The sequence below is a fragment of the Centruroides vittatus genome, unplaced genomic scaffold (assembly GCF_030686945.1).
Source record: "Centruroides vittatus isolate TY-2023 unplaced genomic scaffold, ASM3068694v2 scaffold_712, whole genome shotgun sequence".
Taxonomy (NCBI): domain Eukaryota; kingdom Metazoa; phylum Arthropoda; class Arachnida; order Scorpiones; family Buthidae; genus Centruroides; species Centruroides vittatus.
This window is the reverse complement of record NW_027122715.1, coordinates 51,363-61,070: the sequence shown is the minus strand read 5'-3', so window position 1 is coordinate 61,070 and position 9,708 is coordinate 51,363.

Here is a 9,708-nt window from a genome sequence, read left to right as displayed (position 1 = left end):
TGATACTAAAAAAGTCACTAACTGACAACATATACAGAAATCAGAGTTTTTGATTTTCGGGGATCGATTTTTTGCCCCCAAACATCCTATGGTATTTTCCAATATCTAGTGTCGTTCGAAGGAAAATTATTTTCTTAGGTACTGTGGAAAATTTCAAGATTTTGCATAAAGCGGTTGCTGCAATATAAGCATTCGGAAAGTGGAAAAAAAGCGGTATTTTGCATTATTACTAGTCATTGTTTCGCATTATTACTAGTGTTTAATATATTTTAATAAATAAAATAACGGGTTTATAACGTTACTAAATAAATAAGAAAAACACACACACACATTTACGATAGTCAATCTTTAAATATTTAAAATAAATTAATTACAGAAACGTGACTGCAAATAATGAAATCGATTATTTTTTTATTTGTAAATATGGCACGAACAATGTATACGAGGTCGGCCATATTGTCAACGTGAATGCAAGTGTTTGTCAACAAATGATCAAATGCATGGCCCTACCTTGTCCGAGTGAAGAGAATGATTTTAAGAATCTGAGACATCGGTGTCACGATAATTATTTCCTTTCTATCCCTAGCACCAGCCTCGAATGAAAGGCTGATCCGATTGTCACTTTAAATAGCTTCTACGTCATAGGAAGGTGACAGGAAATAGAATGGCGTCACCTGACCTGCCGCCGCGGTTTCTGCGGTCACGTGACCTGTCACAAACACGTGTTTTTGTTTACAACATTTCTTGCTATTATATTTGGTAAATTAGTTAACAAAATTGAATAAAAATGTAATAAATTACAGAAAGCGATGAATAACAAATATATAAGAGCATAAATTAGTACAAAAACTAACAAAATAATATAAATAATTTACATTTATTAGGGCAAATAAACTTAATTAATTGTAATTTTTTTTAATTACGTAATCTGGCAAAACACATTGTTAAGTCTTAGAAACATTTCCCCAAGTACAATACAACAATTACACTGTAATTTATATTTACATTGTAATCTAAACATGACCCATTCTATCCAAGTAGTATGTTTATTTAAAAAATCAAAAATGACAAATTTATTTGAAAATCGAAGACGAATAACAAATAACTATGTAAAATAATAACAGAAGAAGACGATGGCGTGTTCTGCTTATATAGTTCTCAAGAAAAATAAAATTTAAAACTCCGGCGCAGAAATGTTCCGGGAAGAGTTTAAACTGGCGTAAAAAAAAAACAATCATCAGGAAACATGAAAAGTATAATAGAAATATGTAATGAACTATATAACTTTGTAATATAACAAAAATTAGCAAAAAAATTAAAGTAACAGAGAGAAAAAAAACACATTTACTTCAATACTAAACATGATACACTCCTATCTGAGCAGTACGTTTATTTAAAAAATCTAAAGCAACGAATTTATTTAAAAATATAAAAATAAAATCCAAAAAGTATACTACGATGTAGAATAAAAACAGAAGAAAACGATAATGTAATCTGCTTACGTATAAAATGCATTGTTCTCAAGAAAAATTAAAGTAAAAACGCCGGAACAGATATGTTCCGGCGAGAGTCAGCGTACCTACCAAACCGGTTTCGTGCACGGAACAGAGGTGTGCCGTCGAGAGCAAAAGGGTTTTAAACAACCGAAAAAAAGGGGGGGACCAGAATATCACAGCCAACAAACGATACTGAAATGGCAACCATCGCGAATAAAGCGATCGCATACGAAAAAAAATTCCGCAAAAATGGTTTTTATCAAAATATTTTTCTTCTCCTTCATAACTACTTTTGGACATGGAATGTGCTTCGAACTTTTTCCTTATAATACTGAATTGCAACGCAACGTACAAAGAACAAGTTACGGCAAGAATTTGCAAACCTCCCACTTGCTTAATTAAACAAGTAGAAAAGCTAGAGAATCGAAGAATGTCATCCAGTGACACAGTGAGCGATCTCTCCGATCCGACGCGGATAGAAGGGGCATAGAGATCGGTGCTCTACCCCCGGCTCCTCACATAAGCCTTTTTATTTTTTTTTTGGTTTTATGATCATTTTTTGCTAGTTCTTTTGATATCATAAACGTATATACCGTATTTACTCGCATATAAGACGAATAAGACGACCTCGCATATAGGACGAGATGTGACTTTAAAGATCAAAATAAAGAAAATTAGTTTTATTAATACAATTCTAATCTTATTTCGTTTAATCACAAGTAAAATATCAAATGAATGTAAATGCACACATTGTCCCGCAAAAATTACTGGCCATTTCTAACTTTAAAGAAAAATCTTGTAAAATCGACAACACAATTTGTTCACGTAAAGCTGGACAATCTTTTGCCAATTCTTAACAGTCGAATTCACTCTGCGTCGATTACACTTATGAGTTTCTCCGAATTCTGATTTCCGAATAATTATCTGTTTTCACGTGGGAATGGATAAAAACTTATATCGGGCTCCCGTTTGATTTTGGAATTTCAATCTGGAATTAAATTCAAAAGTTTTGCTTTCCTATTGCTATTTATCTTTACTGCTGACAATATACAAGAACGATTCAAACAACCCAGATAAAATATTTGTTTTTAAATACAAGAGGGTAAGCATACGGTAAAAAATGCCAATACACGGTTCACAAAAATTATTTGCAAAAACGCAAAGAATCTTTCGTTCGCGTATAGGACGAGCTAGGAAGTTGAAGCTGTGATAAATGAATAAAAATCTCGTGCTTATATGCGAGTAAATACAATAGTTCATAATATTTTTACTTTATACTTTTCGTAATTTTAGTAGGCTACTTATCTTGATTATTTTGTAAATCGTAAATGCAATCTATTCAACTTATTAGCTACTGTATATCACAATAATTGGAAAAATGTATCAGAAACTACTGGTAAACTGTCATATGTTTATCAAGATCAGGATTATTCAGGATTATAAACAATATAATTGTTGCTGGAGGTTGAAAGGAAAGCAGGAAATCACCCGTCAACTAATGTAAAAATAAGAAAACTATGTCTAGCGACTAGCTTCTTCTTCCCTGTTTTATTAATTAATTACTGTTATATTCTAGTTATTTTAGGGGTTATCACACAAAGAGACTTGAGACCATTATTTTATTGTAAAACTGTCCAATATAATATAAAGCATTCAACTCCGACATCTCAAATGCATTTCGGCACTTATTGCTGTGCTCTTTTCACTTAGGTTTCTTATCGGAGTTTTACACAATACATCCAGATTGAATACAATATCCTCGCGATCACATATCTAACGTCATACATTTATTAACATTCGTAGACTATGGGTTACTGTCGACAGTTACTACTACATAAACAGTGTACTTCTATTTTAAAAAACTGCAATTAATAAAATTTACAATATTTAGCGTAATCTTTTTAAAAACTTTGACCTTAAAATTTTTCCATTAACGTTTTCAACACTTACACATTTGTGTGAACAGAATTAAAACTTCCTAACTATTAAAAGTTTTACATTAAACAGTATTGGTGACTTTTCCCATTTTTCTTTTATATTTAATAATTTTGTCCTGTGGAGACTTGCTTATATCTGTTTTTAATGGATCATGCCTAAAGCTGGCTGATCGTATGACATGTATGTTCAAGAAATTGACTTCTCAAAACTGCCAATTTTGAGAAATTAACAAATTATATAAAAAGCATTTATAAAGAAATTGCATGCATATGAATTAGAGAAAATAGGTGTGTTTACATTGTTTGCACGAATTTTGTGTTTTTGATCAATTCTGCTATGAAACAAGTCTAAATATCTCTAAATAGTTGTGTCGTTGCTACGCATAGTTGGATGCACTTGAGAAGTACATTTCTTCTCATCAAGCACTCCTGTCAGTTTAATTAAAGTTGAGAATACCGAATGAAAACCACTGGCGGCCTGTAAATAGCATAAATAAATATTTTACTGTAAATTTTCTATAATTATTTAGTTATAATATTATACGTTCGTGATATTTTATATACCAAGCAAACAGCTGGCTTTACACAAACAACTGAGATCTTACCCGAATCAAGAAGTTCTTTTTCACGAAAAAAAATCCTCCGACAGATGCGCCAATGGGCATTCCTCCGAATATCTTCATGAAACAAACAACCTAACATCAATAATTTGAATTAAAACATAAATAAAACAAAATAAAATTCAAAGTACGATATTATACTTTTAATTTATATGTTAACGTCAGAGGAGAAGAGAAATATTTTTCCACAGAGATGAAATTATCGTATATCTGAAAGAATATTATTAAATTCTCATAAAAAATAGACTAAATGATTTATTTTAATTTTCACTTACGATTGATGTTAAAGTTGATACTCCCCAGGATGTTAATAAACTAAAACCTAATAATATCAACGCAAGTGTAGCCATGAATAGACGAAAGACAAGATTCATTTTGGCAAAAATGGTTCCGTATAAAACAAAGCAAGTTTCGTATACAAAATGAACGTAAATGAGAGGCAAAAGCAGCTCCCACTTTTCGTTCACTTGTTGAAAAAATTCCCACAGCTCTATAAATTTTTCGATTAGATCTTGGAGATAATATTTTGTCGCTTCATTTACGGTTTGTAATTCCGAAGAGATTTTAGATAATCTTTTTGATACGAGTAATACACAGAGTGTGCTTATGACAAACACAAAGACGATATGAATAAAGGTAAGCATAAACCAAATTTGAATACTGACCAAACATGCAATTTGTCTCATTTTGTACTTTTCTCCAAAATCAATATATGAATGGCCAACAAACGGTATTAAAATGGCAATCAATGTCATTGAAAAGACAAGATTCAGAAACAAATTCCGCAAATATGGTTGAACTTTATCAAAATATTTTTCTTCGCCTTCATAACTACTTTTGGACATGGAATGTAATTCGAACTTTTTCCTTCTTATAATGCTGAATTGCAACGCAACGTACAAAGAACAAGTTAATGGCAAGAATTTGCCGTAAAAAGCGTGTTCTTCGAACAATAGAAATATTCTAGCGCATGGAACATCGATTACAAGAATTACGGTAATAAATATTACAACGAACCATAAATATATTTCAATTATTCTTTCGTAAATTGAGAAAAGTGAGGCGGATATTTTACTCTTTCGACATTTACAAGGTTCTGCGAGGTTTAATCCGAAAATTTCATATACGGAAATAATAGGATCTGATAGACCAACGATACAAATGTTACTAGGATAAGATTGCATACAATTTTCCATAATAGTTTTTCTGCGAATAATTCGAAAAATATTTATAATAACAAAAGAATTCGATCAACGACTCGAAAATTATTATATGAAATTTTAATCTTAAGAACTCACTTTGCACTACAAATTAAAAATCAAACTTTTGTTTAATGATAGAAACTAAAAGAAATCATATCTAAAAAGTTACGCATAAAATGTCTTCCCTAATTATCTTCTAAATTAGTCTTACTAAATGAACTCGTAAGCAGAAAACGCACTGTCTGATGAGGTAACATTTTTAACGTTCAACTTCAAAATGACCCAGAATATTTTCATAGCTGGATCCAAATCAAACATGATTGCAACGAATAAAGAAAAACAAAATAAATAAATACAAAAGCCAGAGACTATGGGGAAAAGAATTTGTCCAATTACATTCATCTTCTGAATTAAAAGCCATAAATGAAAGTGATTCTTAATGACTTTTTCAAATTTATGAGCATTTTCGTTTAGTTTTCCAACGATCTGAATGAATAAATAGTTCAAACACTGGAATGAATGGTGTAACAGAAAGAACAGAGTTATTACAAATAAGAGAAAGATGAGAAGAAAACTAATTGCGTATATAAACAATAGAGATATATTTATATGACAGAAAAGAATTTCAAATAAAGATGCATTTGTGAAACGAGGATGAAGGTGAAAAATCTGTAATCAATATTTCCATTATAATAAAAGCTGACCATGTCATAAATATGAGCATAGAGAAAAGAAGTATTTTTCAGTGATATTATAATCAACAGCATAGAAATATACATTCGGATCCGGAAAGTTATTTTTTCGAAAAAAAAAAAAAATGAAAAGATAAGTACAAAACGCAATTATCATAATAAAAGTTGAAGTAAACAAGATATTTTAATTTATCAATAATTTTACGACTTCCATACAAATAATATCAATGCCAAACATGGATAAAGAAAACAATAATAGATTTAAAAGAAGAAAAATTTCAACAATGTATTGATAGAATGTATACAACCTGGATTCGAATTTTGTCTTTTTCATATTCTGTTCTTCGACATAACTGATCCCAAATATACGAAAAATCTTTTGAATAAAGTATGTTTTCTATGTGTATAGATTTATAGTTTAGATATATTCTTATGAGAGGGAAAGCTTTGTCTGTTTCATTGAGCTATGTCGCAATATTCAAATTAACATTTTTATCGTGTACAGTAATGCCTCGACTTACGCTACCCCGACTTACGCGAACCCGGAGCTACGCGATTTTCAAATCTCGTCGATTCGTCTTTGGTTTGAGCGCCACGCCACTCTCGATTACTCACTCCCCCCACACTATTGTTCAGCTTACACGTTCGGACGTGTCGCGCAGAATCGACGCATAACTACAATTTATTTTGTGTTATTTATTTCTGTGTTTGTTATATCTACGGTGACTTGAGAGACTCTATGTCATCCAAACGAAGTAGAACTGATTCTTCTGCATCAAACAAGAAAAGAAAAACTTTATCTTTTTCTTATGTAAAGTTAACATTATTAGACTTCGATACAAAAATAAGAATTTGTGAATTGGCAAAGAAGTTTGATCTACCGGAATCGACGGTCAGAACAATTATAAAAGGTAAAGAAAAAATTCTCGAAGCTGTGAAAACTTGACAGAAGGCCTCAGTTCAATTGAAAAGGGGTTACAAATTTTCGAAAATATAGACTCCAACGAAGAGCGCATTTCTTCTACAAAACGAGAAATAAAAAATTATTAGCATGCTACGAGGAAATTTTGCGGGAGAAAAAAATCTTTGAGTCGTCAGACGAATTTGTTAGATTTTATGAAGCCTTCTACATCAAAATAACTTCGGTTTACGATTTTAATAATATAATTTGTTATACATATGTATTATCTAAGATTTTATTAAACATTTTTTTCTAAATTATTGTTTTCTTTAGTCTCCGGCCCCAATTAAAAATAATTTGTATGTATTTATATCCGAAATTATACCCCGACTTACGCGAATTCGACTTACGCGGTTATCGCTCGGTCCCACCTATCGCGTAAGTTCGGGGTATTACTGTATTACATTTTAAGATAATGGATAAAGCCATATAAATTTCAAAAGTAACTGCTTACAAAAGCATTAAGTTAATGGATGCACTTAAATCGTTGGAACGATATAAATATTGAATTATCGATTGGAATAAAATGTAATATGCTTTTGATACAATTATTTATTTTTGGTTATTGCTCATAATTGAATAACATGAAGCTGGTTTTATTTGTAATATTTTTAATGCATCAACCATAAAGTACTCGCTGTGAGAACAATTAAAATTCCATTAAAATGATGAAAATCGATACGAACTTCCTAACAAATCATTCTTCATACCAATTTAAGCATCATGCAATTAAATCATAAATGGAATATTAACTTTTAAGAGTAATATAATATTCTTTATGCAAATTAAGTATAGGTGTTTTGTTTTTTCCTTTCAATTTTTGTGTTTTGCTTTCTGAGGAATAGTAAATAGTGTTCCATTCTTTCTACTCTATGTCTTAGCTCTATGTAATTTATAAAACACTTGGAAACATTAAAATTCATTATCATGTAATTTTATTTTAACTTTCATATTAATTTCCATCTTTATATTATCAGTTTTCTTGTTCTATCAAGTAAACAGTATATTTACCAGTCACATTACCTTCACTTCTCAGAAATACAGTAGGAGCTGTCGCGGATCATCGCACAGACGCAAAGAATCGTGCGCTTCGGGCCTCCGAAAACTATCAGCTTCAAAAAGAGATACATTCTGCGAACTTCAGACACAGATACCATACCATCTTCATGTAGACATTTAACGATTTATTTTTAAGGAAACGATTGAATGATCAGTATTTTTATTAAGTATTAAATTGATTTGATAGTATTACTTACAAGTTAGTATTTAGAGCAAAGGGTCTCAAAACTAGATTGCACTTGGGGCCCCCGAGTGGTAGATTAGCCACTGTCTTTTTTTTTTTTTTTTTTTTTTAAAACTCTTCCCGCCCTGTGGGCACTAAGAGGGCCTCTTTTAGTAGGCCCATTATGGGTTCGGCCAGGCCCACAATGGGGCGACCGGGTGGTAAGGGACGGGGCCCGACATATCCGAACGGACCACCCCCCGAAAAATTCCTGGGGATTTTTCGACCCGTTCGGATTCGATCCCGGGTCCCCCAGAGCAGTAGGCTGCCACCTTGACCGCTCGGCCATCCGGCCGCTTAGCCACTGTCTAGAAGGCCTATCTAAAAAAATGTGAACATCCTTATTCCAAAATTTCTGAATGTTGTTTAATATAGTACAGTATAAAAACAAATAAATGTAGTATCGCCTTAAAGTAAGGTCGTATAACATCCAAAATCTGGTCGTAAACACTATTCTTGCCGCATCTACTCTTGATGAGGCTGTGCAGTACGTTCGATATGCACTGTTTGTTCATAAACGGGCTGTAGAGAAACTCCATGCCAATATTTTAGGGATAAATTCAAGGGTCAAAAATAAACATAAAATCTCCTATAAACATTTTTAAAATTGCGTTTCGTTTTCGAGCTCTAAGCTGCCAAAATATACTTTTTAGATTTCCTGAAATATTAACATAAATTTATCAAATTTTATAAGTAATTTTGTATATTTTTTTAATACTTCTGTCAACAGATTGAGATAAGTAAATATTGCCCAAGTAAACCCTACTGTAATAATATAAACAAAGCCTTATCCATTTTAAGATTTTGCAGTGTCTATCCACTTTACATTTAAAAAAAATTTGGAAGGCAAGAGTTTTTAAATAGAAATGTACTTTAAATAATATTTCGTTTTTTAAAAATACTTCGCCTGATAAATATAATTTTACTGTTACGAGAAATTACGGTCAGAATCTGATCTAAATCCTCGTGATTTTTCATGGGTAATTTCACTCAAGGTATCGTTTTTCAATTTTTATTCGTGGTGACTGATCCTATTGTGGATCTTTTCTTTTAAACACTTTCCGCACTGTGGGCACTAAGAGGGCCTCTTTTAGAAAGCCCATTACGGGTTCGGCCAGGCGCATAATGGGGCAGCCGGGTGGTAAGGGACGGTGCCCGACATATCCAGACAGACCACCCCCGAAAAATTCCTGGGGATTTTTCGATCAGTCCGGATCCGACCAGAGCGATCTTGAATGCTCGGCCATCCGGCCGCTGACCCTATCGTGGATCAAACCTAGCGTACAGTAATTTGCAAAACTGTAGCAAAAGTCTGTTTATTGATGCAAGATTTAAGGATGCTCTGAACAAAATATAATACAGTATTTTTTGTCCTGTGGCACCAAAAGGACTTTTACTTATGCTCATTATGAATTCAGCCAATTTTTAATAATGGAACGGATTCAAGGCCAAATCACAGCTGAAAATTTTACGAGAATACTACATACAACTCGAACATGTGTCCATCAACACATAATG